Source organism: Adiantum capillus-veneris, chromosome 11, assembly GCF_014529385.1.
Source record: "Adiantum capillus-veneris isolate H3 chromosome 11, ASM1452938v2, whole genome shotgun sequence".
NCBI lineage: Eukaryota > Viridiplantae > Streptophyta > Polypodiopsida > Polypodiales > Pteridaceae > Adiantum > Adiantum capillus-veneris.
The window spans coordinates 143,282,944-143,301,430 of record NC_140941.1 but is presented as its reverse complement, the minus strand read 5'-3'; positions in this window follow the sequence as shown (position 1 = coordinate 143,301,430).

Here is an 18,487-nt window from a genome sequence, read left to right as displayed (position 1 = left end):
CAACCTACCTCCTGATATGGACGTGGATGTACAATCCTTGTATGGGGATTGCGGATCTGAAGCTTCAGGAATGTCGAAATCATTGACCTTGAAAACATTACCCTCTTACTTGGGAGATAACAAAGATGAATCCAAAGTGTGCAATACCACTCAAGTAAAAAGAGCGGAATAGACCCTGGAAGTAGACAATATTCATTCCATCATATCTACACCCATCCAATGCACTTTTACCTTGGGAGAATTGTTAAAGCTTAGACCATATTTATGGAATGATCTACAGAAAACCCTAGAGAAGGTGGGGATAACGGGGCTAATCTAAAAAAAAAAGGTAAATTGAAACACGAAATGGATACCAAAGAGATTCGACCTGTTCCAATGAACAAAGTCGGAGAATATTACGAAGGGGAAGAAGGAAACACCACCCTTCCAGTGAAATATAATGACATTGAAACCATGGCAATACTGGATAGTGGAGCAGGCATAGCCATAGCCATAGCCACAAGAAAAGTATGGGAATCCTGGGGACAACCAGCCGTTAGACAAACTCGAATGAAATTGCAATTGGCTGACGGACATATTGAAAGACCCTTAGGACTGCTAGAAAAGGTGATAGTTAATTCCCGTGGGATTGAATATCAATACACAATAGTAGACTTTGAGAAGAAACTCAATTACGAAATCATATTGGGAAGACCTTTCATGTGACAGGTATAGCTTATCCAAGATTGGGAAAACAATTATCTGTACTTGAAGCAAGTGGGATCTATAACAACGGTAAATCTAAAAGATCACACTTATAGAGATGTCATGAAAATGCCCATACAAGAGTTTGATTCAGTCTCTTCGGCTGAAACTAAGCTTCCATCTTTGTTAAACAAAGACACTCCTATTTGGATGTTCGAAGCTTCAGAAAACGGGAACTTAAAAAAGAGAAGAATATACCTTAGAAAGGGATTGCACAGACGAAGCCTGTGTACCTGAACCCTGTCCAGAGCATTTGTTTGAGTCATTTGAGTTGACTCAAATTTTAGTGACAATGGATGTATGTGTGAATACGTCAATGCCTACTCAATTTTGCAATGAGGATGGCTACGACATAATTCCCATCCAAATGATTTCAACCCTCAACATTGAAGATGCAATTGAGGAACCCAAGGACTTGATAAAAGCTCAACAAGTCTTTTCAGACCTCTAAATTAGCCAACAAGTTTGTGTTCTTTGTGGACCACCAAGCTTTGTTGTACTTGGTCAACAAGCCATGCAACATAGGAAGAATAATGAGATGGTTCATTATTCTTCTGGAATTTGATTTCACTGTGGTTGTAAAAAAGGGCACTACATATCAAAGAGCAGATCATATGTCAAGGATTGTTTTGGGAGAATCACCTAAAGGGGTAGACAATGATCTACCAGATGCCTATTTGTTCTTCGTGGAAATGATACCTCGATGGTTGGAAAACATGGTATCATTGATGACAATAGCTCAAGTGGATTCACAAATACTACTCCCTATTACAATCGGATTAGTCAAGCAATCGGCTATGTATCAAATACTAGCTGGTAGACTATACAAAAGAAATCGAGATGGAATATTGCTCTTATGCATTAATCCTGAAGAGAAAAACCAGTACCTAAGTCAAACAGATATTACCATAGTAGGACTTCACTTTGCAGAAGACCAAACTATGCGACGAATTTTGAGACTTGGAGTATTTTGGCTGAATATGAGGAGTGATGTTCACTCTTTTGTAAAGGATTGTCCTCAATGTCAAAACAGACACCCATACCTCACGTAACATTGTTCCAAATGTCACTTGTTCATAAGTGGACTAACTATCTAGTTACTTAGTTATCAAGCCGAACATTTCCTGAGGATATGAGTAAATGTCGTCAAAGAGCAATTGAAATTGAAGCAAGAGACTATGCTCTTATTGGAAACCAATTGTATTGAAGAGGTAAGGATCAACATTTGCGTCTTTGAGAAAATGAAGACGATTATATTCCAATTATAGAACAAGCACATGTTGGATTAGCTGGAGGTCACTTTTCTAGTAAGACCACCGCAAGAGCAATCTTAATGGCAGGCATGTGGTGGCCAACACTTTTTGCAGATGCCAAAGAATATGTTCAAAGATGTGATGCTTGTCAACGAGAAAAAATGTCAATATGTGTAGATAGCATGCCCTTAAGACCAATGATGGGGGCTAGAGCTTTCGCAAAATGGGGTACAGATTTTGTTGGGTCAATACAACCACCTGCTTATAGAACCCAAGCTCAGTATATCATTGTAGCCACGGACTATTTGACCAAGTGGGCCGAGGCTAAAGCAATTCAAAAGAATGATGCCAGAACCACTGCCACATTCTTATATGAGTATGTATTCACAAGATATGGACTACCAATAGAAATTGTCAGTGATCGAGGAACTCATTTTCTCAATGAGGTAGTCGAGTATTTGATTAATGAATTTATGGTCATCCATAACAAATCAGCTCCTTATCACCCACAAGCAAACAGACAAGCTGAGCATACGAACAAAATTCTTAGCTCGGTATTGACTAAAGTGATTAGTTCAGGAAGGACAGACTAGGAAATGAATCTCCATGTTGCTCTATGAGCTTATCGAGTTTCATTCAAAACAGCTTTAAATACTACACCCTTTAACCTTGTTTTTGGTCTTGATGCCATACTGCCAATAGAATTTCTATTGCTGACACTAAGGGTAGCTAAGGATCTTGAGTGGACTGGACATGAATTGTCAGAAAGACTAGAAGATTTAGAAAATCTAGATGAGCAAAGGCTAACCGCCATAGCTCACATCTATGCACAAAAGCGAAAACAAAAACAGTTTTTTGATTCTCATCTCATTACAAAAATCTTCAAGAAAGGGGACTTAGTTTTAGTCTATTCCCTTAAGCAACACATTCCCAAGCTTAAGAAAAAGGCAAACGGACCGTTTATCATCGAAGATGTATCTCCAAGTGGAGCAGTTAAGTTGTCAACCCGAGATAGTGAACCAATGGCTAATTGGATTAGTGGATGTCGTTTAAAGAAGTACAATTTTCCGCTAACCAATGAATTGCTAGAAAGAATGCATGCAGCCAAGCACAGGAGGATTAAATCACAACAGGTTATTGATGAAGCCCAAGAGGAAGCTCGGCTTCGGGTACTCAAACGAAAAGCTGCTCTCAAGAATCAACAGATACCGATTCTCATCAACACTCTGGAAATAGAGGACCGACAGTGGAAATTGCCAAAAGATGCCGTATCAACAAATGATGAATGGTTAGACGGAATGGACCTGCACATCAAAGTACAACTCAACAATCATAGCACGAAGCATTGGTCGATTGAGGAGCTTGAGTAAATGCAGTCACTTATTCGACGTACAAGAAAGCAACAAGTCAAGCATTGACAACAAGAATAGTTACTATCAAAGGATGCAGTAAGAACCCAACACCAACATTGGGAGTAGTCAACTTGAACGTGATAGTACATGGATGTTCATGTCCTCATTAGTTTGTATGCTTACCAAGTAAACACATGAATGAAACGATGATTCTTGGAATTCCTTGGATGCAGACATACAAGGCGTACCAGATTGGGATACGAATAAGCTCAGGCTATCACCTAAAGGCGGACAACTCATTGTTCCAATTGCACCAAGCAAGGAGGAATGGAAAGGCAATTATCAGCAAAGAAAACCACAAAGCAATCAATCTTCTCCATGCTCTCATCAAGAAAATGCTACAAGTAGCATGCAAGGACTCATGCAAATTTGGGTACCAAAAGCACAACTTAAGGATAAGCCGATTCAAATCTGGGTGTCCAAAACATCATCGACAGTACCAAAGGTGGTTCCAAAGCTCAAAACACAGAGATGAGCTTCTTCGAGCGAGGAACCTAACATGAAATGGATTTGGAAGAAAAAAGAGTACTTATCTTCTTGACAAACTGTAAAACCAATTAAGCAATGGAGAGTTAAGTCTCAGAAGACTCTACCACACCATTCTGCACCAAGCAAACCAAGCTACCAATGGCAAGAAAAAGCTTGACAACAACCATTGTTGATACCAAAATCTTAGGCAATCAGCGTGCTGAAGCATCTTGATGGCACAATCAAGCAGAGAGCACACAAGCTACAAGATTTTGCTCTTTGGAAGACACATCAAAAAGCCTCGACATCAGAAACCCTTGAGTTAATTACTCAAGACCCAACTCTTGCACAACATATTGGTTTGAACTGCATTGATCTTCAAAGCATGGTAGAGCCAACCAAGGCTATGCATAAGACATGATTTTTCAACCCATGCACACAGTCGTCCCGGAGTACGTCATCTAGGAGGGGTGAAAGGGCACTAAGTAATTAAGGGCAATGTTTGAAGAGGGAGGAAAAAAGTTTGATATTAACGCGTGATTTTTTGCAAAATTACCTAATAAGCCCTTATAATTCATCAACACGGAAAAATATACTGATAAAATCTTCCCGATGAGTGTAAATAGTGTATATTCTATTAAAAAATCATCAAGAAATAGTTCTTTTTGGTTATTTTTCATCATTTTTTCTCGATATTGAGACTTAAAATTTGAGAAATCCAAAAAAAAATAAAGCTACATTTTTCAATGGATTTTCTTAATTATTGGATTTTTACTTTGCTTTTTAGCGCATTTTGTTATTTTCTTTGATTTTTTCAATAAACAGGTCAAAAAATTAATAATAAATAGCAAGGGAGCTCAGATGGAAAAATTGAAGACACGATGGTGATCAGAAAGACAAGACGAACAAGCACAAAAATATTCAATGAAATCGGAAGATGGAAGCCGGAAGCCTAAATTAGGCAACCATACGTACTTTTGCAGAATTCTTGCAGAATGAGCTAGAGGAATCCAATCAGATAAATTTTTGAGTCTAACATAGATTTCACGGCCTAGTAGGACTAATGGGAGAATTTGGGAAAAAATGGTTCGGGAAGTCCGGGTATAGATATCGCAGGTAGGCTAAAACTACCTCATTTCCACTTGTTACCTTTGGAGAGAGAGCTTTTCGACCTCTTTTGCGCGTCTTTTCCGGAGTCTACAGTTGTCTATTTTTTCAATGCCGTCTCACACGAGACATGAGGGGTAAATTCTTTACTCATCAATGATCCATTTTGTACGGCCGGTAGCTAGTCTAAACCCCTAGAAAAAACCCTAGAATCCGAGCAGTACACGAAGACCTACGACCAAAAACTGACCATAGCGGCATGTCAGCTCAACCAACTCAGATGGGATTTGAATTGTAGCATGCCCTAACATAATAGAACCCTTCTGTATCATCAGTTGACCATTCGGCAAGGGTCGAGGGGGTCCCAAGTAGAAAAACTAGGTTTTTGGCAGATGCCAGAATTCGGTTCTGACTCCATAGACAGCTTGTCTACAAGATCTATACACAATGTATATGATTGGTTTCATGAAATCAATCAAGCAAAGCCCTCGAAAAGGAGAAAACGGCTTGAAGGCTACAAAGCGTCAAATTCGACATACGAGGTCAAACTGACTCCAAATGAGCCAGAATTGGATGAGTTGCTTCATGACTATGTTGCAGACAAGTCCAAAGTCTCAAAAGTGATTGACCAATTCAAAAGACAGTGTAGTCACAGAAATCGGTGATTTTAGAGTTGACAAAGCACAAAGTGATGCCGGCAAGACCAAAATTTACCAAATTCAATTTAAGACTTGTTAAGGTGTATAGAATGTGTTTATGTCAAAAATTTTAAGTTTTGCAAGAAAAATGTGATTGCTGTAAATAATCGCGATTATTTACTTTTGCACTACTTAAGCTTGAAAGTTGCATCATCACCTCACATATCATTTGTACACACCTAATACATGCCAAACCTCAAGTATGAGCCAAAATGATCACATATAACTTGGAAAATTGCCAAAAAACGCAAAGAAGTCTTTGCAAGCCAAATTCTGAGTTATGAGCCACATTTCTTGATCCAAATCACCTCATATCCCATACACAAGGTCTATACAATGCTTAGAACCAAGTTGTGCCAAAAAATGTTGATTTTGGTAGAAAAATTAATAATCACAATTATTTACTTTCATGCCAAAATGGAAGAATTTTGCTATTTTGCCATCATACATCCAAAGTACATGATGTGCTAAGCCCACTAGCCAAGTTTGAACAAATTTGGAGCTCAAAATCTCAAATTTTCTTTATATCTACTGTTTCAAAGACTAATCCCAAAATCTGGTACCATTTCATCCTATGCATCTAAATGAGCCCATATTTCACTCAGAGTATCTATTTGGTATATACTTCAAGCCTGTAATGCAAATTTGCAAAAAGTTGAAAAATTTACTCAATTGTAAATAATGGCGATTATTTACTTTTGTTGCAATTTTTTGTTTGGACTTTATAATTTTGTTCCTTACATGTTTTTATGCATCTATGCTTGTTCAAAAATTGAATTGAAGCAAATTGGACCAAAATTGTCAGCATTTCAAACTGAAGGACATTTCAGAGAAAAATCTGTCAAATTTGCTAACTTTGACACTCTATTCACTGAACGGGAGCCATGCAAGCATCAGAGAGGGCCAAGAAGAAGCTCAACCAAGAAGAAAAGTTGCAAAAGCTACCAGCATACCAACTGGACCCCACAATTCAGTCAAAACCGCCAGGGCAAACCTATCTTTCAAGAGATCAGCTAGAAGAGCATAACACCACAGTGTTCACCGACCGATTCAAGAGCGAGGAAGGACATCAGGTAGAGCTGCAACTTCTACCCAAAGAAGCCAACTGAAGGCTAGGACTCGGAGATTTTTATGAACAAGAGCCTTGTGGAGTGGACTTCCAAAAAGCTTATGAGCTTTTGTTCACAATCAAAGAAGGAGGAACCGCTCAGATCTCTGACACACAAGGGAATAAGGTTGAAGTTGTGATTACCAAGGAGATAGTGGCAGAAGCACTCAGACTGCCAACAGAAGGAATGACAATGAGGGCAAGAGATAGGAAGACGGTTGGAACTTTCACCAAAGAAATCTCCGCGACCACATTTGCCGATCTTATTCACAAACAGATTGAAGAGCCCACAAGGTTGTACCACCAGCACTTTCACTTCCTTGCTAAGAGATCGCCAAGGTATGCAACGCCCAATCATGCGGTTGCCACAACCTTTACGCAAGTCCTCAAATCAACGACCAGACAACCAATTGACCACGCACAATATGTTTTGTCCACATTGAAAGGGACAAAGAAAGAAGGAAAAATCAAATATCTGGGTGCACCAGAGGTTTTAACTAGGATTGCTTACCATGCCATCGGCATGGCCGACAACTTGCCCTCTGCCCCACATCAGAACACTTGGATAGTGTCAGCACAACCTTCTCCTCGAGCTACAAGATTTGCCAAAAGATCATACGAGTTAGATGAGGAGTCGGCTGAGAGCTCAGTGGGACGGCATAGTAGTGAAAGCTCGGATGTCATAAAATGTAATATCTAACTTTACCAAATAATTTTCTCATGTTAAAACTGATCATTTAATCTGGGAGAATAAACGAGAACAAGAGTTAGAATAGAGACATGTGCTTCTAGACCTATCTCAACACGGGACCAAAAGGAGAGATGGTTGCATCTCAATAGGGGTCCAAAAGGAGATGGTCTATCAAAGAGCAATGTGCAATAAGTGCTTTTAGACTTACCTCAGTAGGGGACCAAGAGGAAAGATGGTTGCATCTCAATAAGGGTCCAAAAGGAGGTGGTCTATCAAAGAGAAATGTGCATCTAATGGAGCTTAAAAGACCTTAGGGTTAGCTTCATTAAAGACCTCCAATGGTTAGTGTTAAAAAGGTAAGCTAGGGATGAGCTTGAGGTGGGAGCCAAACCTAAACTTACCTTTGACCTTAAGCAACAAGCTAGGACTGATCTTGAGGTGGGAACCAGACCTAAACTTGCCTTTGACCTTATGCAAGCTAGGGTCGAGCTTGAGGTGGGAACTCGACCTAAGGTGCTTGTCATGCTTGATGACTAAGGTACTTGAGGTACTTGTCATACTTAATGAGGAAGGTGCTTGAGAAGCTTCCTATGCATGGGGGGGTAAGGTGCATGGGGGGTAAGGTGCTTGAGTCAAAAAGAGACCCTACAAACTTAATGAGGAAGTTGCTTGAGAAGCTTCCTATGCATAGTGGGTAAGGTGCTTGAGTCAAAAAGAGACCCTACAAACTTATTGAGGAAGTTGCTTGAGAAGCTTCCTATGCATGAAAGTCCCAAAGCTAGGGGAATCTTTGACCTAACCTTCCACTCACCCAAAGGGTACCCCTTTTCTAAAAGGACACATGGGACACATGTCAGACTCTCACTAAGCGTAACCACATGGTGTGCTTGAATGCTATTGGTTGGGCTAAAGAGGGGTCCAATGAGCTTCTAGTTCCATCCAACAAATATCTAGATATTTTCAAGCTCTCTCTTTCTCACTAAGGGGTAAGGAGGACACTTGTCAAAAGACTACCCATGTACTTGAATGCATGCAGCATGTGATTGGCTAGAGGGAGAGGGGTCCAATGAGCTTGCAGCATGTGGAAAAGTTATAACTTGCTCCAAGCAAGCAAGAGGGGTGCTAGGGGGATATACACCACACACACACGCTCATTTTGTGGATGCATTCTCACTTGGTGAAAGTTGAGGAATACCACCTCCTTCTCCAAGCTTGTGAGAAGTGAGAGCCTACATCAACACTCTTGGCTATGGAATGCAAATCCAACCAAGAGCCATGCTTCAATGCTTAAGCTTGTCATCTTATCCATCTTCATTACTATGCTATTATGTATGCTAGCAAGAAGAGTAATGATAAGTAAGGAACTATTTCTTTCTCCTATGGAATGTTTCTTCTTCCTCTTCCTCTCCTCATTCCCCGCTAGCTCTCTCCACATTTGAAGGTGTTTGAGGCCTTGGGACTGAGGCTTGGGATAGTTAATGCTTTCTACAAAGTTTATGATATGCTTGTGATGCATGAATCTTTCCATGTTCATTGCATCACCTAGGTCACAAGGAACACAAAGATTGTACTGAACCAAGTCTCTCTTGATGGGAGAAACTATTATACAAATGCCTATTGGAGGGGGGACCGGCTCCATATGAATCCGGTCCTCAACTATTGTCATGTTCTCTAACCTCTCTCTCTTGCAAAAGTATTGTTCATGCCAAGTTAACTAAGTACCATATTTATGTTGCTACCATCAATTAAGTTCACCCGTTATGCTCACAAAGTAATCTCACAAAAGTGCTTCATCTAATTTTCTAATTCCGCTACTCTCAAAGTTCATAGACCATTTCCATTACTTTGGTATCAGAGCATTTGGTTTCTCTTTTCTTGCTTAAGAAGAGAGTTCCTTAAGTAGCCTATCAATGGTTGTTTTTGTTATTTATATTAGGGTAAGTGGGTATGGGATCTATTATCGGTTTTGTTGAGCCCACTATGTGGGATATGGTGCACACCTCGGAAGCTTTGGTCTTAATAATGGAGTCTTTTTAGACTTGCCTATGGATTTACCATTATTTAGCCATAAGAAGTCCAAAAGAAGCTATCCCTTGGAAACTTCGCTATGTTAGACTCACTCCACTACTCTCTATAATTAACCAATTCGAGCCGTGGGCCTATTTTCAAAGGCTAAGAGGAGTAGCAACTAAATCTTTGAATTGCCAAAGCATACACTAAGTAAACACATAAGTTTAATTAACATGACTGACAATAACCAAGAGAGTAGAATGAACATTGATAACTTTGATTTTGCACATGAAGGTGCTAATGATGATTCCCCCATGTTTGTTAATTATCTTGTCACTAGGTTGCAACAAGCTATGGGAAACCCTGCTTTGCAAGCCAAAGTTACTCAACAACTTTGTGCTTATGGGATTTCCTTTCCTCTCCAAGAGGAGAGAGAGCTTAGGAGGCCTCTTTATGAGACCCCCAAAAGAAGACTCTCTCCCATACGAGAGGAGGAATCCAAAGATCAAGAAAGTAATGAATCCCTAAATTCCTCTGAAGACGTGGCTCCACGAAGAAGGCAGATTAAAGATTGCCAACTTCTCCTCCCAAGAGGAAATGGTTAACCCATAGTCCTTCTCCTCGTCACTCCAAAAGGGAAGAGAGGAAACCAAGGAAGAAAAGGGTATGAAAGAGGTCACCCTCTTGTCCTTCTTCTTCACCTTCCTCCTCTTTTGACAAAAGCAATAGTTATTCTCCTAGAGAATACAAGAGGGGAGGACATTGCAAATCTTACCCTGCATGGCGAAGGTCACAAAAGCTAAAGAAGTTTAAAGAGGGAGAAAAGAGTATCTCTTTTCTCACCTAGGATGGCACCTTTGGTGCTACTGACAAAGTATTGGCCTTCATCCAACAATTTGATGCGGCCTTTGGAGACAAGGGCTTCACGGAGTCCTCCAAGCTATCCCATGTAGCTATGCACTTCCAAAAATTGGCTCGTCAATAGTGGCAATGGCGAAGCCCCAAAGACATGGAAAACTCGACGAGCTCCCATCATGAAGCAATTCCTTGCAAGTGATGCAAAGGGCAAAGTGTTTACCAAATGGTGAAGTTTAAAGCTTCTCTCTCATGAGTCTATCCACAAATATGTGGACAAGTTTTGGGATTTACATCTCAAGGCTACTATCTTTCAAAAGATAGACTTTGCCAAGCAAAAGCAACAATTCTGTGCAAGTTTACCCAAAGAGATGGCCGAGTATGTCAACTCTCAACGGCCTGGTTCTATCACTGAAGTAATCCACCACACCTTGGTTGCTTCGTGTATCAATTTCCAACAAGGGGCTAGACGGAATGTCAAGCCCATGGAAAATAAAGACAAAAGTGATGCCAAGAGGAAAACCAATGCCCAAAATTCTTACCAAGGCTATTCCAACCACAACAACAATCGATTTAAGGAGAAGGGAGTTTAATAAGTTAAATGTAAACTCTCTCCTAAAGAGCTAGAAGCTTTTAGTAAGGACCACAAATGTTTTAAGTGTGGGGAGCAAGCCATGGTTATCGTCCTTGCTCCAAGAGAATTGCCCATAATGAGACTCCTAGAGTCTCTATGTTTGAAGCTCCAAAAGAGGATTCTCATTGCCAAGGATTTCTCCTTTCCTATGCTTGGAGAAAAATGCAAGAGCATGATGACTTTATTTTTGTTTGACCCTAGTTCAACTCACAACTTCATATCCATGGAGTTGACCACGAAGCTAAGCATACAAGCCCACACATAGGAGATGCATTGAAAGCCAATGCAGTGTTGGGGAGCCCATCGTTGCAATAGCTCCAATGACCAACAAAATTATCAATCCGAAGGGATGACCTACCCGGCTAGGGCATGGAAACACTCACACAGTTAGTGAGCTAATCGTGGCAACAAAAATGGTTAACTCTACGAGGTGAGCTTCTCGGCTTATGGAGGAGCTAAGCCGCAATGAAGGGCAATCTCCATATCCACTTCTCTTCACGTCTAATCAACCCAAACACACACACTACGATTGCAAGACACACACAACACTAATCCTATCATGCAACACACTAATCGCAAGCACACACACATAGATCTATCGAGCACCACACTCCAATCAAACCTACATGCACACACAAGAAAAAGAGGGCAATCACACAAGATTAGATAGGGATTAACCACTAATTAGTTAATATCTAGTTAATCTAAGCATCATAGGCAATCATAAGAAGTAAGAGAGAGGCATAGTGAGAGAGAATGAATCATTGATTAGTGTTAATCAAGTCTCATGAGCAAGGAGAAGCTCAAGGACTCCATAGCCACACACCTCAAGAGCTCTCACCAAAGAGTGCTCTCAAGAAATGACTTCAGAACCCTAATTTCATTTACACACTGCCTTATATACCCAGGTTAAAAATATGCAATGTCCGGGTGCCCAAGGCCTTTAGGGCTCACCACTTACTGAATCTGCAACCTAGGCACAGGACGTGACCTATTCTTTACAACTTGGAACTCCCCTTGAGCCCGTAACACATTAAAATATTACAATGGCTTGAAATAATTTGGGAATTTACAATATGTGACCATTTTGGGAAAACGTGGTAAATGTGCAATTCCAATCTTTATTGCTTCTTCGTATTTATCCTCGATGTGCATTCATACGTCTTCGGTCTTTAGCAGCTTTTGTTAACTGACGTTGACTCAGTTAACATTCCCCCCTCCCTATTTTAGTGCCCATCCTCGGGCACTGTTGAAAAGTGTTCGTGGAGGTTGTGGAAGGTTTTGATTGGTTGTTGATGGGCTGATTGTGTTCATTTGTCGTTGAATTTGTTGATGAGGTTCAATCTGCTACAGCATCTTCATTGGTTTGAATATGTCTGATGTGAGAGATGATGTTGTATTTGTCCATTGTAATAGCATAATGATGAGGCTGATGTTTATTTATGAAAAGTATGTACAAGGGAAGTCGAATGATGAGGTTCTAAATTGGGGTCTAATACCTGGATGACCAAAGGGAAAAAACCCAGCGGAAAAAAAGTGCCTTTGGGATACGTGCATTATTGGAGTACTTATTAGCATGGAAAATATTAATAAAGTACTCAAGGGATTATTTGCTGATAGATATGGAATTAGAAGGTAGCAAATATGAGGGGGTAACATGATGGAACATTGGTTTGTCCGTTGTAGTCCACTCAAGGTGCATAGGTGGAAGCAAAAAAGAGTGCCTAATGCATATGTCCAATAAGGGGACATCCTATTTATGCATACACAGAAATGTATGGGAAACAATATGTTGTGCAAGAAAGATTTTGAGGGGATCTTCAAAATGATGGTGTAGCTATAAAAGCATATGACATGGCTTTACAAGCTGGCACCCCTTTAAGAATGGTTTTCGTTGACGAGGATATGTGCTCTCAACTTACTTGTGCACTGTGCGTGAGTGTTAGACTCTACGACACTCCACCAATTGTAAGTTAATAGACTTCGACTCTTATGCTCATCTCATCCAGCATGAGCGCCATGACTTTAGATATGCTCAACTCTTCCAGCTTGAGCGTAAGCCTAATAAGTACGACTCTTAGCACATAGTTTAATATGACTTGAAGCTTTGGACTAATGCTTTGCTCATTTTATGGCTCAGCAACCCAACTCTGACTATGACAAAGAGTGTTTTTTGCACCCTGGCGACTTGACCTTTTAAATTCTTGAGCTTACTACAAACATTTCTTCAGGTAAAAATAAGCTTGAATCCTCAAAAAGCGGATTAGTGAAGGACCAAGTTGGCATTGAAGGTTTCTTTTGCCATACCTGTTTTATCTTCTTCAAATCTGCATTCTCATTGGTTGGGTTGTCCTTCTTTGACTGTGAAGACTCCATTATCCGTTTGATTCTCCAATTAGGCATGTTGATAGGAGTCTTTGATGTTGTTGTAGGCCTTTGTTGATTGTTGACATTTGACTTTTGACTAGGAGCATTGAAAGACTTAGGAATCCAAATCTCTTGATGACCTTTGTATCTCCTTTGTTGACTTTGCCTAGCTGTAGGTCTTGTTGAGCTCTTGAGATCTTCATGCAGATCTGGTGTACCTGCAACTGGCTTGTGGTTGACTGGTAGCCAAATCTTTGTATACCCTGTGTAAAATCCTTTTCCAAGAGGAACGTTCTTTGAGATCCGTCTTTGTTCTATATCCTCTTGCGGGTTGTGGTAGACTTCAACATCTTTCGATGTTGTTCTATTGTATACCTGCTTCTTAGTATCCTAGGATATTGTCGAGGTTGATACCTTGTGGGCCTTCTTTCTTGGGAGGGACTTGAAGTTACTTTATATGCTCTAACCTGTGGTTTTGGCACCCATATCTATGTGTTACCTCCAGAGTACTCCTGTTCTTTTAAGCTCCATTGTGATGCTATCCATCCCATGTGTTTGTCTTTCTGTGTTGATTTCCTATCGTTAATCCAAACATGATCATTAACTTTGACTAAACTGCTCGGAACAAACACTTGCTTGGATTTCCTTTGCTTTCTTGAGTACTTTGGTTGAAATATCTTTGCTTTTATGGGTGACTCCTTAAAGGTTTCAGTTGGGTCGGCACTTGACTTGAAATTTTGAAACCCTTTCTTACTTGAAGAGGCTAATCCATGAGGGTCCGTTGATGTAGAGGCATATGATGTCACATCTTCTTTGCTAATCGGTGGAAGTTCCACTTTAGCTTTACCTTTGTCTGCAATTTTGATCTTCGTTCCTTCTAGCTTTGGTGGCATTTTTTGCTCCATAACTATCATGGTTGCTATTGCCTGATTTGCTTTAAGCTCTTTTGAAGTTCTGCTTGATGGAGATGAATCATCTTCAATATGCTTTGCTTTGGCATCAGTCTCCATTTTAACTGTGCTTGAGGACTTTGTATTGTCATCCACGGGTGACTAGTCTTGGTCTTCATTCTTTGATGTCTGTGATGACTCCGTCATGTTTAAATTTTGTATCTCTAACATCTTCTTGGCCATTTGCATACCCATTATGATGTTGTCTGGCATATCTTTTGTTGTGATCACATGAAATTGAGCTATGATGATCTGTGAACCTACTTCAAGGGTGGTGGAAATGATTCCCCAACATTTTGTTCGTTTGTTTCCTGACATGCTCCCAAATTCAGGAGCATATTCCAGTTGTGGTTGGCCACATATTTTCCAAGTGCGAAAAGACATGAGGTTCTTGTCTAACTGAAAATCTAGCTTTACTTCGCTTGACAGCTTTTTTTCGTGTTCACCAATGATGTTGCACTTGATCGTCTTAGGATTTCTTTCTGTAGTGATTGATTTTGTTGTTGCAGTGTCCTTTGGTTCATCTTTGTCTGCATTTTCTTTGCTTTGATCACTTGCTTTAATTGACGCTGACTCGTATGACTGTGATACTGCACTTTTTGTTTGCAATTGATGAGCATTGTCCACCTGCATATGAGTAACTCTTGATCTTAGAAGATCCACTGTACTTTTTGGCAAAATCTGTCTCTTCAGAGGAGATTTTGGTGGTGACCTTTGTGTAGCTTTCTGGACTTTAGCTCCCATTGATTTTGACTTTGTGCCACCCGTTCTAGCAGCTTGAGGCTTTGCATCATCTTTAGATAGTCTTTGACTTCAGTCGGACCATCCATAGGGGTTTGTACAAGATCATGATCTTGCTGATATTTATTACCATGTGCATCTTGATATGCATATGTGAGCTTGATCACATATAACTGTTTGAACACCATGGGATTTGTCGGCTTTTGACTCTGACTTGTGGAGATCAGCCGAAACTTTTGTCCTTGATGATCTTCACAGAAGCATTTGTCTGCAAATTTTGATGGAATCTGGATCAATTGGAAACTTCCAACAACCATATGATCTTTCAATGGTTTCTGCCTTGAAAGGGTCTGTTGGCTAGAAGTTCTAGGGCTTCTAACAGGTGTAGCATTTCCTGGCACATAAGCTGAGCTTGATGGATTTACAGCTCCCCCCTTCCTAGGGTGATCACTATAGCCGGCTTCATTGTAAGAGTTCAAAACTGTTTGGCTATGGTTTAATCTCACCTTTTGGGACAGTGAAGGTACACTTTGGGTAGCACTATTGATGTTTGGCCTTTGTAAACCTTCTGCATAGTTTCCTATGTATCTTTGTGAAACATGACAAATTATTCCCCACGTCAAGCTATAGATAGCATTATCTTTGCCCTGATATTGTCTATCCCATGGGTCTCCTATGATATGGACTTCTGTGGTCTCAGAACCCAAGGCATCATAGATGCTAGACTCCCGTCTATATCTACGGCTGTTTTGGTCAAAGTATATGTTCTTTTGGTCACAACATCGAAGCTTGATTTCCGATGGAGGAGAGTTTGGCTGTGAACAATTTTCTGGATTCACCTGGGTAATATCCTTCAGCTCTAGAGAGGATGGGCTATAATAGATTCTTTCCTCTAAAATGAACCATCCTTTCTGATCTATCACTGGACGCACTTCTATGAGCTGGTATGTGGGCCATTCAAACACTGGTTGATCCTTTTTGTACAGTTTCCCTTTTTGGTCTACATAGTGTGCATATGAATGATGTGTACCATACAAAGCTAACATCATTCTCTTTGATGTGTCCATTAGACTCGTGAACGATTGTACACTTGTGGCAGTGAATGCAAAATCATTTGCAAACCTAACAGTCTTTTCACCCTTTGGTGATATCTCGACATCTTTACTAAATTCATGCAAGAATTTGTTGTTCAAAGAATCAATTTTAAGCTTTTCAAGTGTCTGAGCATCCTTATGCTAATTTTGAATTTGCATTGTTTTTAACTGTGCTTCTAATGGTAATGCAAAATCATCAAATTGCTTTAAAAGTGACGAGTTAAATGCACTTACATCGAGATTTGCATTTCCAATTTTCTATCTACCTTGCTTGGCAGTTGATGTGTCCCTGTTGTCAGGATTTCTTGGACAATCTCCAGCAAAATGTCCACCTTTTCATCCACAATCTGAGCAATATGCCATCACTGGTGGTATTTCATTTGGTTCTCGCATGTCAAGTGCTAGCTGAGAAGTTTCTGTTTCTATGCTGACCAAGTTGTCGGCATCTTCTTTTAAAACTGAGCATCAAGTTGTAGACTGCTCCATCTTGACCTTTGTACCGTCTTTGGCTTGGTTCTCCAATTAGACTGGCTTCTATTGGTTGATTTGTTGGATCTTCCAATTCTGGCTCTCGACTGTAGATTTGACCATTGTAATCCATGTACAATGATCCTGATTGCATATGCACCAACTGGATGGTTTGCTGGCTTCTGCAAATTTCTAGATAACCACTTGGGTCAATTTTTTGCACTTCTATCTGCACTTCATCTTTGAGCTTGCAATACCTGGCTCCACTGAAGTCTGTGAACATCTGGGAGTTCTCTGCATCTGGCTTTACCCTGATCAATAGAATCTTGGCTCCTGTGTTGCTTTTACTGCTCACTAAGTATCTATGGACTTTTGATTCTGCATATAAGACTTTGTCTCCATTGTAGCCATATAGTTGTAAAGTCTGGTCGGTTGCAGTTGCACTTGTGCTGCCACTGCTATTGGTTTATCCTGCTGTACTTGAATTCTCGACTTGATTTGAATCCATGTTGGCTTAATCCACAAAAACTGTCAATTGGCAGATTTTGGTATTGATTACCATATTTCTGCTGCTTGTACTAGCCTAATCTGCAATCGTATGCGAGTTGTGCCCCTGTTCGTTCAATTAGAAGCTAATTTGCAATGAAATTGCTTGCACTAGCCAATTTCTAGCATGTAGAATTTCAAAAATTTGACTGCCGCTCAACTGCTTCGAGTTGGTCGATTTGCTTGCTTTTTTTTCAGCTGATCTCTTTGCATAGTGTGCTTGGTTTGCGGTGTTTTCTCGATGTGCGGTACACTTTTCGGCTTTGCCTTTTCGACTTGTTCACTTTTGTGCGGTTTGCGTGTGAGTTTTTCCGGCGGTCCGTGTGTTTTTTGCGTTTCGGCCTCGTTCTGAACTTTTTTGACTATTTTTGGCTCGTTCTGGTGCTTTTGACGATTCTCTTTCATTTTTTTCTAATTATTTTGAAAATTTTAATTTTCTATTTTTTTTTGGCTATTTTTATGATTTTTTACGATATTTTTTTGGGAAAGTTTTGATTTTTTGCAATTTTTTGTGAATTTTATGAAATTTTTAATGTTTTAGGGACTTTTTCGAGTCATTTTTTGATTTTTTAAACGATTTTTTGTGTTTTGAATGAGTTTTATGATTTTTCTTGTCAATTTTGGATTTTTAATGAATTTTTAGTGACCTTTTCGAGTTTTTTTACTAGTTTTGAGGTTTTTTTAATTTTTCTAGTGAAATTTTTTCAATCAGTTTTTGATTTTTTTAATGATTTTTCGTGATTGTTTGAGTTTTTCCTAATTCTTTGGCTTTATTTGTGAATTTTTCTAATTTTTATTTGAATTTTTGATTTTTAAAAAAAATTATTGTGTTGTTTATATATATATATATATATATAAAATTTATGGTGATTTTTTTGATCAATTTCGACTTATCTGTGAATTTTCTACGTTTTTTCCTATTTTTTTAGAATTTTTAAAACTCTTTATTAAAAATTTTATGAGTTTTTTAATTTTTAGAGATTTTTTCTATGTTTTTGTGAATTTTTTTAAAAAGAAAAAACCCTTTTTTATTAGTTTTTTATTGGATTTTAAAAAAATTTCTAATTCAATTGTGATTTTTAATATTTTAAAATATTTTTGTGTGATTTTTTTTTTGGAATATTTTAGTGATTTTTACTGGATTTTTATATATATATATATTTTTTTAAAATTCTTTTTATTTTTTTATGAGTTTTCTTTTTTGTGATTAAAAAAAAAACTTTTTATGAGTTTTTTATTTTTGTTGATTTTTTAATTTTGTTTTCTTTATTAAAAACAAGAAGCACTTACCTGCTGGCGCGTTCTGCAGAGCTGATAGCGTGTTGACTTGCTGATCTGGCT